The sequence below is a fragment of the Strix aluco genome, chromosome W, assembly GCF_031877795.1.
Source record: "Strix aluco isolate bStrAlu1 chromosome W, bStrAlu1.hap1, whole genome shotgun sequence".
Lineage (NCBI taxonomy): Eukaryota > Metazoa > Chordata > Aves > Strigiformes > Strigidae > Strix > Strix aluco.
Genome location: NC_133970.1, coordinates 32,478,832 through 32,494,964, shown reverse-complemented (window position 1 = coordinate 32,494,964; position 16,133 = coordinate 32,478,832). Strand labels below are relative to the sequence as shown.

Genomic DNA, 16,133 nt, shown 5'->3' with positions numbered 1-16,133 from the left:
AAGTCCATGCCTGCCTTGTACTGGGGACCACAGAGCTGGACGCAATACTCCAGGTGGGGTCTCACGAGAGTGGAGTAGAGGGGGAGAATCACCTCTCTTGACCTGCTGGCCACGTTTCTTTTTCTGCAGCCCAGGATACGATTGGCTTTTTGGCCTGTGAGCGCACATTGCCGGCTGATATCCAATTTTTCACCCACCAGTATTCCCAAGTCCTCCTCCGCAGGACTGCTCTCAATCCATTCATCCCCCAGTCTGTACTGATATTGGGGATTGCTTCAACACAGGCACAGGACCTTGCACTTGGCCTTGTTACACTTCATGAGGTTCACACGGGCCCTCTTCTTGAGCTTGTCCAGATCCCTCAGAACGGCATCCCGTCCCTCAGGCCTGTCAACCGCACCACTCAGCTTGGTGTCATCTGCAAACTTTCTGAGGATGCATTCAATCCCACTGTCTGCGTCAGTGATGAAGATATTAAATAGTACTGGTCCCAGTACAGACCCTTGAGGGACACCACTCGTTACTGGTTTCCACTTGGACATTGAGCCATTGACTATAACTCTTTGGACGCAGCCATCTAGCCAGTTCCTTATCCATCTAACAGTCCATCCGTTAAACCCATCGCTCTCCAATTTATAGTCCGGAATGTTGTGGGGGACCATGCCAAAGGCCTTATAGAAATCCAGATAGACGACATCTGTAGCTCTTTCCTTATCTGCCAATGCAGTCACTCCACTGTAGAAGGCCACTAGATTAGTCAGGCACGATTTGCCCTTGGTGAAGCCATGTTGACTGTCTCTAATCACTTCCCTGTCTTCCACAAGTTTTGACATGTCTTCCAGGAGGATCTGTTCCATGATCTTACGGGGCACGGAGGTGAGGCTGACTGGTCAGTACTTCCTAAGGTCGTCCTTTTTACCCTTTTTAAAAATGGGCATGGCGTTTCCCTTTTTCCAGTCACTGGGGACTTCGCCCGACTGCCGCGACTTCTGAAATATGGTGGAGAGTGGCTCGGCAATTTCCTCAGGACCCTGGGATGCATCTTGTCAGGTCCAATGGACTTGTTCAGGTTCCTCAGGTGGTCTCAAACCTGATCATCTTTTCTGAGGGGAGGGACTTCATTCCCCCAGTCCCTGCCTTGAGGTTCAGGGGCTCGAGTGATGTGGCACTGAGGCAAAAATATGTTGAGTATCTCAGCCTTCTCCACATTGGTTATCACTAGTTCTTCTTTCTTATTTCGCATGGACGGTACATTTTCTTCTACCTGTGGAACCCCTTATTCTTTGCATCCCTTGCCGAAGTCAGCTCCAGCTGTGTCTTAGCTTCCCTGATCCCATCCCTACACATCCTGGCAGCATCCCTATGTTCTTCCGAGGATACACGTCTCTGGTTCCACTGCCTGTGTATTTCCTGCTTACACTTTAGTTTGACCAGGCGGTCCTTACTCAGCCATGCTGGTCTCCTGCCTTCCTTGTCTGGTTTCTTACACATGGGAATCGAGAGCTCTTGTGCTCTAAGAAAACTGCCTTTAAAGAGCTGCCAGCTCTGTTCAGCTCCTTTATCTCTGGGGGCAGTTCCCCAGGGAGTCCCATCCACTAATTCCTTAAACAACCGAAAGTTCTCTCTCCTAAAATTCAGGGTCTTGACTTTACTCTTCACCTGGCCCATATCCCTCAAGATTGTGAATTCCACCAGGGCATCAGCACTGCAGCCCAGGCTGACACCGATCTTGACCTCTCCAATTAGTTCCTCTGTGTTGGTGAGCAACAGGTCTAGTAACACTTCTCTGCTGGTTGGGCTGTCTATTACCTGGATTAAGAAATTCTCTTCAGCACACTCCAATAGCTTGCTGTGCTGCTTTTCCAGGAGGCGCCAGGGTGATTGAAGTCCCCCAGAAGGATCAGAGCCTGCGAGCGTGATGCTTCCTGTAGTTGAAATAAGAATGATTCTTCAATGGGCTCCCCTTCATCGGGCAGCCTGTAGTAAACACCAGCCATGAGGTTTCCTTTGTTGGCTTGGACCCTAATTTTTACCCATAAGCTCTCAACCTGTTCATCGCTGTTTTTCAAAGACAGCTCTGTGCAGTTAATCAATTTTTTTACATAGAGGGCAACCCCCCTGCCCCTCCTTCCTTGCCCGTCCCTTCTGAACAGTTTATATCTGTCAATTGCAGTGCTCCAGTTGTGTGATTCATCTCACCATGTTTCAGTGACTGCGATTATATCATAGCTTTCTAGCTGCACAGTGGCCTCCAACTCCTTTTGTTTGTTACCCAATGCTGTGTGCATTGGGATTGAGGCACTTCAGTTGGGCTGTTGACTGTGTCACCTTTTTGGAGGAACAAGTCCTAATTCCTTTGCGGCATTTCTCAGGTGTTTCCCTGTTGGTTCCTAATGCATCAGCAACCCCTGGCTCTTCTCTGTTACTCAAAACTCAATCCCCTTCCCCCGATAAACCTAGTTTAAAGCTCTCCTTATAAGTCTAGTCAGCTTGTTGGTGAAAACCCTCTTGCCCCACTTGGTCAGGTGAATCCCATCAGCTCCCAGCAGACCCAGCTTCTCAAAGGTAGATCCATGATCATAGAAGCCAAAACCTTGAGTATAGCACCAGCCACACAGCCAGGCATTTACCTCTTCAATTCATCTCCTCCTTCCTAAACCCCTTCCTTTGACTGGGAGGATGGAGAATATCGCTTGTGCTCCAGATCCTTTTAATATTGCTCCAAGGGTCATATAGTCTCTTTTGATGGTTCTAAGCTGCCTCGTCACAGTATCATTAGACCCTATGTGGAATAGTAGGAGTGGATGATAATCTGTAGGGTTCACCAGGCTCGGCAGCCTCTCAGGGACATCACGAATGCGAGCTCCTGGTAGGCAGCAGACTTCTCTAGAGAAATTGTCTGGATGGCAAATGGGCACTTCGGTGCCTCTCAGTAAGGAATCTCCAATTACTAATACTTATGTGCTTTTCTGGTGGAGCTGGTTGTAATGCAGGTGGGTGTTTGGGTCAGCTTTACAGTTCAGCACTGTCCCAAGCTGAGCGACAGCCCTTCCTTAAGGCTGAGCAATGGGAACGTAAGTGGAGTGACTACATCAGTGGACAAGGGAAGAGCTACGGATGACATCTATCCGGACTTCTTCGTATCTGAGGGCAGTTTCCCAAGGGGTGCCATCCACTAATTCCTTAAACAGCTGAAAGTTAGCTGTCTTAAGATTCAAGGTCTTGACTTTACTCTTTGCCTGGCCTGTATCCCTTGGGATCGTGAATTCCACCAGGGCATTGATGGGGTGGCAGCCCAGACTGCCACCAATCTTACTAATGTTTTAGCTGGGTTTATTCAAAGCAAATTTCCTTATTGTTGCTGTTTATCATGAATTGATTCCTCTTGTGGAGTGATCTTATACCTCATGAACTGGATTCTTTTCAGTTAAAGCTGAACTGGAAGATGTACTCCAGCTCTAAATGGGCATTCAGCGTTTGGGCTAGTTCTAGTTTCCTGAAATGTGTATACGGTGGATGTTGTGTACTCATTGCCAACTGGATTGCTTTATAGATTCACTACTTTTGGTCCACACTTCTTGCTAATGTAGACACAGCCTGCCTCTTTGCCATGTTTTACAGTGGATTTCTGTAGGGTCTTTATTATCTGGATTTTTTTTTTCTATTATTTGAATATTTTCTATTATTTGGATTACTGTTTATAGCTCTTCTGATCAGAGATTTCTGTACCATGCCTAGTATGGTATTTTCAGATTCATGATAAGGAAATACATATTGCAATAAGAAGATAGCCTTAATTGAGTTTTACATAATACTGCTTATAAGTGAGGTCAAGCTGCCTTTCTTCTTTGGAATGTACATTTCAAGTCAGTTGTACATTCCAGTGTCCAAGTTGGTTCTCCATCACCACATCCATTCCTTGCCATAGGAAAAATTCTTTGTTTGCTCTGACTGGAGACTGTTCTGAAGCTCTTCTGCTTTGGACAGCTGGCAAGTAAGTCTTATACTAAACACTAAAAACCAAAATTTGAAGACATTCTCTTTTGTTCTGCTTTTTAATTCGAATGTGTAGAAGATGCTGTCCCAATTTGATTGTCCTTTGATTCAGATGGTTTTTGTATTGTAAGCACAACAGTGCATGTTTGGAACCAAAAAGTACAACTCTATTTTCTTTCTACCAATCACTGGAAAGTGGGGACTTCTGTCCCTTTGCTATGCTATGCTGCATTTTCCACTTGTTTTTTCTTTCTTCTTTGCCATAATAGTAATGTCAGTTCAAAAGAGTAAGGGCGTTCAAAAAGTTGCTGCTTCAAAGAAATTGCCTTAGAGAATGCTGACATCAAGGCTCTTCAGGTGTGGACAGGTTGTGATGGTTGTTCCTGCCTAAAGATCATACTACGTGTTCTTCTGTCTCCTTCCATCTGACCCACTTTAACTCAGCTGGACACATCACCTTTTTTAGACTGTAAATGATTTTGGGTGCCAGGGACTGTCGCTTACTGGTTTTGTACAACTTCTAGCACAGTGTTTGGAAGAAAGAATCATAGGGACCTCGAGGATCATCTGCTCCAATATTTCTTGGCAAAAGCAGAGTCTAGACAAGATGGCCCAGCATTTTATCCAGACAAATCTTAAAAGTGTCCAATGTTGGGGAATCTACTACTTCCCTGGGGAGATTATTCCAATGGCTGATTGGACTCATTGTGAAAAATTTTCCTTTTGTGTCCGGTCAGAATCTCCCCAGGAGTAACTTGTACCCATTACCCCTCGTCTTTTCCATGTGACTCCTTGTTAAAAAGGGAGTCTCCATCTTCTTTGTAGCCACCCTTTAAATAATGGAACGTGGTGATAAGGTCTCCCCTAAGCCTTCTTTTCTTAAGGCTGAACAACCCAATTCTCTCAGCCTTTCCTCACATGACAGGCTTCCCAGTCCTTTGATCATCTTTGTGGCCCTTTTCTGGACCCTCTCCAGCCTGTCCACATCTTTTTTGCATAGCAGGGACCAAAACTGAACACATTACTCCAGGTGTGGCCTGACAAGTGCTGAGTAGAGTGGGATAATGACTTCTTTACCTCTGCTGGTGATGCCCTCGATGATGCAACCCAGCATCCTGTTGGCTTTCTTTGCCGCAGCAGCACACTGTTCACTCATATTGAGCTTGTTGTCCACCAGGACCCCCAGGTCCCTTTCCACAGAGCTGCTTCCCAGCTGGGTAGATCCCAGCCTGTGCTGCACACCTGCATTATGTTTTCCCAGGTGCAAGACCTTACCTTTGTCTTTGTTGAACTTTGTAAGTTTCTTGTTAGCCCATTCCTCCAGTCAGTCTTCCTGCAGGGTGGGTCTCCCTTCTGAAGCATCCACTTCCCCACTCAGTTTGGGTATTATTGGTGTGGTGGTTTGACCTTGGCTAAATGCCAGGTACCCACCAAGTCGCTCTATCACTTCCCCCCCCTTCCCCTTTTTTCTCAACAGGGCAAAGAGGAGAAAGAAAATAAGATAGGAAAAAAAACCCCCAACCCTTGTGGGTAAAACAACAGCAGTTTTAATATAAGCAAAGCGAAGCAAAGGTCTGCGCGCGGAAGCAAAAAAAAGAAAACAGATTTATTCTCTACTTCCCATGAACAGGCGATGTCGGGCCTTCTCAGGAAGCAGGGCTCCAATACGCGTAGTGGTTGCCTCGGAGGACCAAGGGTGACCCCACCCCCTTCCTCCTTTCTCCCAGCTTTATACTGAGCAGACGTCATATGGTCTGGAATATCCCTTTGGTCAGTTCGGGTCAGCTGTCCTGGTTGTGTCCCCTCCCAAGATCTTGCCCACCCCGTCCCACTGTGGGGGGAAATGTCAGAAAGAGCCTTGGTGCTGTGTAAGCACTCCTCAGCAGTAGCCACACCACCAGTGTGCTATCAACACCCTGCCAGCTCCCAACATAAAACACAGCACCATGAGGGCTGCTACAGGGGAAAACCAATTCTGGCTCAGCCAGACCCAGTACAGTCTCCACCCCTTATTCCATACCATTTACGTCACGCCCAGGTCCCACATAACACTCATTTATTCATTCCGTAAGCTTTCTTCACTCCTCCAGATGTTCAGTGACTTGGCTCCCATCTGTCAAGATGGATGTTCAGGACAGAGCAGTATGTTTCACTGTTGGACTCCAGCACCGGCTAGGTTTGGGTCATCATCGCACGTATCTGGTTCACTCTTCGTCGTTCCTACTTCCTCCATCACTTCCTGCAACATACAACTCAGCCCACAGATTATTTTCCCCCCAAGGTTAAATCTCCTTGAGGCACACACTGAGTAGCCCCGTTCTCCCGCATTACCCACCAAGTACATCCAGGTCCCTGAGCAAAAACAATCCCACGAGTGGGCTTGCCTTTTCCCGAGGGAGGAGCAATCCACACTGCCTTCCCCAGCCATTTCCCTGTGTGTACTACAGGGACCTTATCTCCTCCCACAGTATGAAGGGGTTTGGTTTGGGCAGGACCAGGACGGTTAACAGATCCTCTGGTGTTAATTAGCCAAGTGGCTTCTGCTAAATTTATATCCCAGTGCTTCCATCCCCCATTGTCCAATGCTCTCAACATAGTCTTCAACAGTCCATTGTATCTTTCAATCTTTCCAGACGCTTGTGGGTAATAAGGGATGTGATACACCCACTCAATGCCGTGTTTCTTTGCCCAGGAGTTTATAAGATTATTTCGAAAATGGGTCCCATTGTCTGATTCGATTCTTTCAGGAGTACCATGTCGCCATAAAATTTGCCTTTCAAGACCTAAGATGGTATTTCGGGCAGTGGCATGATTTACAGGGTACGTTTCGAGCCAACCAGTAGTTGCTTCCACCATGGTGAGTATGTAGCGCTTGCCTTGGCGTGTTCGTGGCAATGGTCCAATATAGTCAATTTGCCAGGCCTCACCATCTCGAAAACTCAGCCATCGCCCTCTGTTCCAGGGAGACTTTACTCGTGTGGCTCGCTTGATTGCAGCACATGTTTCACATTCATGAGTGACCTGTGAAATGGCCTCCATGGTCAGGTCCACCCCTCGATCACAAGCCCATCTGTACGTTGCATCTCTCCCGAGGTGCCCGGATGTTTCATGGGCCCATCGAGCTACAAATAGCTCACCCTTGCGCTCCCAGTCCAGGTCCAGCCGAGCTACTTCAATTTTGGCAGCCTTGTCTACTTGCTCATTGTTCTGATGTTCTTCGGTGGCACGGCTTTTGGGCACGTGAGCATCTACATGACGTACCTTTAGAGCCACGTTTTCCACTCGGGCAGCGATCTCCTGCCACAGTGCAGCAGCCCAGATGGGTTTACCTCTGCGCTGCCAATTGGTCTTCTTCCACTCCTGTAGCCACCCCCACAGGGCGTTAGCCACCATCCAGGAGTCAGTGTAGAGATACAGTACTGGCCACTTTTCTCGTTCAGCAATCTTCAGGGCTAGTTGGATCGCTTTTACTTCTGCAAACTGACTTGACTCGCCCTCTCCTTCAGTGGCCTCAACGACTTGTCTTGTGGGACTCCACACAGCAGCTTTCCACTTCCGATGGTTTCCTACCACACGACAGGATCCATCAGTAAACAGAGCATACCGCCTTTCATCTTCTGGTAACTCGTTATATGGCGGTGCTTCTTGGGCACGAGCCACCTCCTCAGGCAGTGCTCCAAAATCTCTACCTTCTGGCCAGTCCATGATCTCTTCCAGGATCCCTGGACGGTTGGGTTTTCCCAGTCAAGCTCGTTGCATGATTAACGCTACCCATTTACTCCAGGTAGCACTGGTTGCACGGTGCGTAGAAGGGATGTTTCCTTTGAACATCCAATGTAGTACAGGCAATCGCGGTGCCAAGAGGAGCTGTGCTTCTGTACCAACAACTTCGGAAGCGGCTCGAATCCCCTCATATGCTGCCAGTATCGCCTTTTCAGTTGGAGTGTAGTGGGCTTCTGATCCTCGATATCCCCGGCTCCAAAATCCTAATGGTCGACCCCGAGTTTCACCTGGTATCTTCTGCCAGAGGCTCCATGTGAGGCCATGCTCCTCAGTGGATGTGTAAAGTACATTTTGCACAGCTGGTCCTGTCCGAACAGGCCCAAGAGCTACCGCCCGAGCTCTCTCCTGTTTGATGTGCTCAAAGGCTTGTTGTTGCTCAAGACCCCACTCAAAATGGTTCTTTTTTCGGGTTACTTGAGAGAGAGGGCTCACCAGCTGACTGTAACCTGGAATATGCATCCTCCAAAATCCCACAAGTCCTAAGAAAGCTTGTGTTTCCTTCTTGTTGGTCGGTGGAGACATAGCTGCTATCTTGTTGACAACCTCCATAGGCACATGGCGGCGTCCATCTTGCCATTTTATTCCCAAGAACTGAATCTCTTGTGCTGGACCCTTGACCTTGCTTTTCTTTATGGCAAACCCAGCTCTCAGAAGAATCTCAATTACTTTTTGTCCTTTCTTGAACACTTCTTCTGCCTTGTTGCCCCACACAATGATGTCATCGATGTACTGTAGATGTTCAGGGGCATCACCCTTTTCCAGTGCAGTTTGAATTAGTCCATGACAAATAGTGGGGCTGTGCTTCCACCCCTGGGGCAGTCGATTCCAGGTATATTGGACACCCCTCCACGTGAAAGCAAACTGTGGCCTGCACTCTTCTGCCAAAGGAATTGAAAAGAATGCATTGGCGATGTCGATTGTGGCGTACCACTTGGCCACCTTTGACTCCAGTTCATATTGGAGCTCTAACATATCTGGTACAGCAGCACTCAGTGGTGGCGTCACTTCGTTCAGGCCACGATAGTCTACTGTTAACCTCCACCCTCCGTCAGACTTTCGCACTGGCCATATTGGGCTATTAAAAGGCGAATGTGTCTTACTGATGACACCTTGCGTCTCCAGTTGACGGATCAGTTCTTGGATGGGAGCCAGAGAGTCTCGGTTCGTGCGATACTGCCGTCGGTGCACGGTCCTCGTAGCAATTGGCACCTGTTGTTCTTCAACTCGCAACAGTCCTACAACAAAAGGATCTTCCGAGAGGCCAGGCAGATTAGACAACTGTTTGACCTTCTCTGTGTTCACACTGGCCACACCAAAAGCCCATCGGTATCCTTTTGGGTCTTTGAAATACCCCCTCTTGAGGTAGTCAATGCCCAAGATACAAGGGGCTTCTGGGCCAGTTACAATGGGATGTTTTTCCCACTTGTCCCCGGTCAAGCTAACCTCGGCCTCCAGTACTGACAGTTCTTGACATCCGCCTCTCACTCCTGAGATCCAGATAGGTTCTGCCCCTCTATAACTTGATGGCATTAATGTACACTGTGCCCCGGTGTCGATTAAAGCCTGGTACTTCTGTGGATTTGATGTGCCAGGCCATCGAATCCACACTGTCCAATACACCCAATCATCCCTTTCCTCCTCCTGGCTGGAGGCAGGGGCCCTCTATTCCTGTTCTTGGTCAGAGTATTCACTGTCTGACCCTTGCCGTGCCAGGCCGGAAACTCCTTCATCAGGGCCAAGGGAGGTGATCTCAGTCTTCCTGTATCTGGGAGATCGCTGATTACTTTCTTGTGGTTTCACACCAGCTACATTAACAACCTTCTTGGATGTCTTCTTCTTGGCAGGGGTCTTTCCTCGCAATTCACGTACACGAGCTTCCAACTTGAAGGTGGGTTGACCATCCCACTTCCTCATGTCCTCCCCCTGGTCACGCAGGAAGAACCAAAGTTCGCCACGTGTCATGTGCCTGGGTTTCCCTTTCCCTCTGACTGGGGCGGAAGAGAACAGATTTCTTGGGGTCCTCCTGACATCCAGGGCACTCGCCCGTAGAGATGAGGAGGTACCAAGACTCTCTTCAAAGTTCTGAAGCCAGGAAGAGACTGCCTCCACAGTTGGTGTACATCTTAGTCCTTCTCCCACATCCATTTCTGGATAGTACATCGCAGCCAAGCCGGCAGAATACGAGGATGGCGCACCTTTAATCACCTTCCTCCACATGGCCTGTGTGCACAGGACATCCTCTGGATTTTTAGGGGCTTCATCATTATCTGGATCACCATAGATGACTTCCAGCACTGCTAATTCTCTCAGGTACTGGACACCTTCATCCGCAGTAGCCCACTTCCCTGGGGAGTTGTCCGTAAGATCTTCCTTGAAAGGATATCTTGCTTTAACACTTGAAAGGAGCCGTCTCCACAGACTGCAAATTCCTGTTTCTTTTCCAATTCCCCTTTCAATTCCTGGATCTCTAGCAAGGGAACCCAGCTGTTGGGCTTCCTTACCTTCCAGCTGCTGAGCATCAGCCCCATTATCCCAGCATCGAAGCAGCCAGGCAGCAATCCGCTCACCCGGCTGGCGGCTATAGTCTTTCCGCAGATCTCGCAGTTCTGATGATGTCAGGGACCGGGTAGTTTCTGCCTCCTGTTTGAGTTCTGTTATTCCCTCTTCTGACCCCTTTGCTGAAGGACCCGCTTCTTCCTCTTCTTTCTCCTCCCTTATTAATCGAGGGTATGGGCCTGTTGTTCTCCTTGTCCACTGTTTCTTTTTTACTACTGGGGCAATCTCTGCTGTTGTTGTTATTGTTTGCGTTCCCATCTCCACCACAGTCCTTTGAGAGCACTGAACTGCAGCTCGATAAGCACAGGCCAGGCCCCAGTACAGCGCTAGGAGTTGCTGATTTTCACTGGGATAGACAAGGCACCCTTCTATCAGGTGTTGTGTCAATTTTGCGGGGTTGCTTGCCTGTTCAGGGGTAAGATCCCAGGCTACAGGAGGTGATAACCGTCCTAGGAATCTGCCCAAATCCTTCCACTCCCCCTGCCACCCAGGGACAGGCCGCCTCAGGGCACGTTTTGGTATTGTCTCACCCAAAATTTGCCTTCTCTTACACCAAAAACCTACCGAGCTCCACACAACCCACAATAGGCGAACAGCATTAATGAACAGTATTAAAGAGCTAACATAAGGATGAATAAGTACTTTGGGAGCTTGCAGAATAAAACCACTCATGATGTTCCCAATTTCTTCCAGCATGTTCCCGAGCTTAGCAAAATAAAGATAAGCAGCGCAATCAACAAACCCATGACCAGCACAAGAGCTTGTCGCTTACTAACTGCTATAGCTATAGCACAATTAATATAAAACTGCCGTTGTCCCGCCCCGCGTTGGGCGCCAGAAAAGACTGTGGTGGTTTGACCTTGGCTAAATGCCAGGTACCCACCAAGTCGCTCTATCACTTCCCCCCCCTTCCCCTTTTTTCTCAACAGGGCAAAGAGGAGAAAGAAAATAAGATAGGAAAAAAAAACCCCAACCCTTGTGGGTAAAACAACAGCAGTTTTAATATAAGCAAAGCGAAGCAAAGGTCCGCGCGTGGAAGCAAAAAAAAGAAAACAGATTTATTCTCTACTTCCCATGAACAGGCGATGTCAGGCCTTCTCAGGAAGCAGGGCTCCAATACGCGTAGTGGTTGCCTCGGAGGACCAAGGGTGACCCCACCCCCTTCCTCCTTTCTCCCAGCTTTATACTGAGCAGACGTCATATGGTCTGGAATATCCCTTTGGTCAGTTGGGGTCAGCTGTCCTGGTTGTGTCACCTCCCAAGATCTTGCACACCCCGTCCCACTGTGGGGGGAAATGTCAGAAAGAGCCTTGGTGCTGTGTAAGCACTCCTCAGCAGTAGCCACACCACCAGTGTGCTATCAACACCCTGCCAGCTCCCAACATAAAACACAGCACCATGAGGGCTGCTACAGGGGAAAACCAATTCTGGCTCAGCCAGACCCGGTACAATTGGCAAACTTCATCAGGGTACACTTGATCCCATCATCCAGATTGCTTATGAAGATATTAAACAGCGTTGGGCCCAATATTGATCCCTGGGGGACCCCACTTGTGACAGGTTGCCAATTTGAAAAGGAGCTATTTACCACCACCCTCTGGGTGCGGCCTATCAGCCAGTTCCCCACCCACCTCACAGACCACTTGCCTAGACCGTAACACATCGGTTTCTTTAGGAGGAGGCTGTGGGAATCCGTATTGGAAGCCTTAGAGAAATCCAGATAGACAATGTCCACCACTCACCCCACATCAACCGAGCAGGTTACTTTGTCATAGAAGGCGATCAGGTTTGTCAAGCACGATTTGCCCTTGGTGAATCCATGCTGGCTTTTCCCAATCACGTGTTTCATTTGACTTGTGATAGCCCCCAGGAGGATTCCTTCCATGACTTTCCCAGGGACTGAAGTAAGACTGATGGGCCTATAATTTCCTGGATCCTCCTTTAAGCCCTTCTTGTAGATGGGGATGACATTAGCCTTCTTCCAGTCTTCAGACATCCCCCAATCTCCGCGACTTCTCAAAGATCATGGAGAGCGGCCTCGCAACGACGTCAGCCAGCTCTCTTAACACCCTCGGGTGCATATTGTCAGGGCCCATTGATTTGTAGGGGTCAAGCTCCTGTAATAGTTCACATACCAACTCTTCCTTCACTGATGGAGGATCTATATTTTCATCAACCCGGATTTTTGTTCCCAAGGCCTGGGAAAAAGTTGAAGTGGGACTTCAATATAGGTATTTAATAATTTACATGCAGTTCTGACTACTCTTCCCGAGTCATTCACAATAAATCAGAAATTTAGAAAGCTTTTAGAGCTGTGTATCTGGATACTCTGAATTTTGCTAAATGATTATTTTTTTTAATAGCTCTAAATAGGAAAAGGATCTTTTGCTTCTAATTTTTCTGCTTTCAAGAAATTTTGTTCTGCCCAACTGGAGGAAAAAAACCACCCCGGAAGCAATGCCAAAAAAACAACCCTACACATTTCTACTTCTACCTCTCTCTTTCTAGAAGTAGTCTTAAAAGAAACTACTCTGTCTGAGGATCAGTGTTGATCATAATTAGGGAATTTGCTTAATTTTTCTTCCAAGCAATTAGGGACTTTCATTAGTAATTCTCCTTCCCTCCTACAATTCTTGTAAACATAATTCCTTGCATATATGTTTTATATTAAAAGCATTCAGAGCATGCATATGCATCGGAAGTCTCTTTTAAATTTTTTTAAAGTAGGAAATAGCAGCTTTAAAGCTATAATTAGAATATTCCAAGGAAAAAAGAACATCTACTACCTTAAGTATTATCTGCTCTAGGATTAGCATCACACAGGGAAAAGAAAATTGTCCTAATCCAAAATACTGAACGGGTTGATCATACTAATAATGCAGAGAGGGACAATGATACAATCTATGACTATGAGTGATCTAAGACAGACTATGATACAATCACAATAGCATCTGAACAACTGTGGTAGTATCCTTTTCCACCCCACCCCACCCCCCCGCCTTCAGTAGTGAAACTGGGTGCAGCTTGAGAAATGTCAGGGTTATGTAGTGAGTTGCCAGTAGGTTTCAGGGTTGTTTATTGATAGTAAAAAGAACGATGAAAGCTGAGAATCTTGCATTCTGTTTCAGGCTGTGTTGGAAAGGATATGCTCTAGTGTTCGCAGACCCTTTCTCTTTTTTTCTTGCAGTTTGGCTCATTGAGCCTGTACCCAGGGTAGCACTAAATGCAATATAACTTGAACGATTCTACATGCAATGGATAATTTATTTATTTGTGGAGATTGGAAGGCACGTTGTGGAATCAAGCGGGGCACTGTGGGATGGTCTCTGCTTAGTTTGTTCTACTGCAAAATTTATGAGAAATGCCATGGAAGTCACAAGTCACTTCATCCAAACTTTTTTTTATGGACAAGTTATTAATTGTGTCCCTCATGAGTACATTGTCAAATCAGTACGTGCTGGGGCTTGAATGGCTGGAAAGCAGCTTGGCAGAAAAGGACCTGGGGGTCCTGGTGGACACCAAGTTGAACATGAACCAGCAATGCACCCTTGTGGTAAAGAAGACCGGTATTAACCTGGGATGCCTTAGGAGTGTTGCCAGCAGGTTGTGGTCTGAACAGTAATGGAGTCTGACAACATGTTATAAAACAAAACTTTATTGAGGCAATAGGAAAGGTGAGCAACAACTGTGGTGAGTTAACCTTGACTGGTCGCCAGGTGCCCACCAAGCTGCTCTATCACTCACCTCCTCAGCAGGACAGGGACAGGAGAAAATCAGATGAAAAACTTGTGAGTCAAGATAAAGGCAGTTTAATAAAGAAATGCAAAGGCCACGCTTGGTCGGCTTCTCCTGGACTCTGTCCATTACTCACATTCTCTTGAGTCTCCAACCCCAGATCATCATGTCTGTTACACAGGGGCACTTCAGGGGATCAGAGAAGGTTCTTCCTTCTACCCCGAGCAAAGACAAATGTCCAGTCTCCTCCATCTCATGAGTTACTTGTGTCAGTCAGCTTCAGGTTGGATTTAGGCTTACCTTCATAGAATCATAGAATCATAGAATAGTTGTTTTGGACGGGACTGTTAAAGGTTATCTAGTCCAACCCCCTCCCCGCAACAATCATGGACATCATCAACTAGATCAGGTTTCTCAGAGCCCCATCCAACCTGACCTTGAATGTTCCCACGGATGGGGCATCTACAGCCTCTCTGGGCAACCTGTTCCAATATTTCACCACCCTCATCATAAAAAATTTCTTTCATTATATCTAGTCTAATTATACCCTCTTTCAGTTTAAAACCATTACCCCTTGTCCTATCGCAACCGGCCCTACTAAAAAGTCTGTCCCTATCTTTCTTATAGGCCCCCTTTAAGTACTGAAAGGCTGCAATAAGGTCTTCTCCAGAGCCTTCTCTTCTTCAGGCTGAACAAACTCAAGTCTCTCAGACTTTCTTCATAGGAGAGGTGTTCCAGCCCTCTGATCATTTTCCTGGTCCTCCTCTGGATGAGGCTGAGCACGGTGTCATATGGTATGGAATATATGGAATATATGGTATGGAATATATTAGTCACTTTGGATCAGCTGTCCTGGCTATATCCCCTCCCAACCTCTTGACTACCCCCAGTGTTCTGGCCTTTGGGGTGGTGAGCATTTGTGAGACAGCCTTGCTGCTGTGTGAACACTTCTCAGCAGTAGCTAAAACACTGGTGTGTTATCAAAACCTTTCCAGCTACAAATACAAAGCACAGCACTATGAGGGCTGCTATGGGGACAGTTAACTCCATCTCAGCCAGACCTAATACAATGAAGCACCCATACGGTGACTCACCAGATCTCCGATAGCAAACACATGTTTATAAGTGATGCCATGACTCTGGTGGACTGCTAGGAACATTTGGTGTCCGGGTCATCTGGGAGCAACAGCCAATCGTGCAAATGCCTAGTGAATGGAGGTGAGAGTCGCGCCACCCCTTGGCTTCACCAATGGTAGTGTGATTTCAGAGATTAAATCTTTACATGGAATGTTGGCAGGACCCTGCCTATACTTCCAAGGTCAAGGGGCAGGGTGTCAGGGGGCAGGATGTCTGCAGTCTGTCTAGGCCTACAATAACAGTCAAGTTGTAGGGTGTCACAGGTTGACGGAGGTATCCTTCCTCTCTGTTCAGCACTGGTGAGGCCACACCTGGAGTCCTGTGTCCATTTCTGGGCTCCCCAGTACAAGAGAGACATGGACATACTGGAGAGAGTTCAAAGAAGGTCCACAAGGATGGTTTTAAGGGAGTGAAGCATCTCTCCTATGAGGAAAAGCAGAGAGAGCTGGAACTGTTTAGCCTGGAGAAGAGAAGGCTTGAGGGACATCTTATCAATGTATATATACGTATGAAGGGGGGCTGCAAAGAGGACAGAGCCAGGCTCTTTTCAGTGGTGCCCAGTGAAAAGACAAGGGGCAATGGGCGGCACAAAGTGAAACACAGGAGGTTCCATCTGAACGTCAGGAAACACTTTTACTGTGACAGTGACTGAGCACTGGAACAGGTTGCCCAGAGAGATGATGGAGTCTCTCTCCTTGGAGATATTCAAAAGCTGTCTGGACATGGTCCTGAGCAACCGGCTCTTGGTGGCCCTGCTTGAGCAGGGGGGGGTTGACCTAGATGACCTCCAGAGGTCCCTTTCAACCTCAACCATTCTTTGATTCCGTGAATCAAGTGCTCAAATGACTTTTTGACAAGTTTTGTGAAGGTAATATTTCTATAAAAATGATTCTTCTGGTTTCCTCTCTTGTATTAAGCTATGCTCA

The 16,133-nt window shown here is 47.4% G+C and overlaps 1 protein-coding gene across 1 annotated transcript in view; it reads left to right on the top strand.

The window, feature by feature from the left end:
• Positions 1-16,133, top strand: part of LOC141917732 (E3 ubiquitin-protein ligase RNF38-like) — a 288,771-nt gene that overhangs the window by 189,128 nt on the left and 83,510 nt on the right.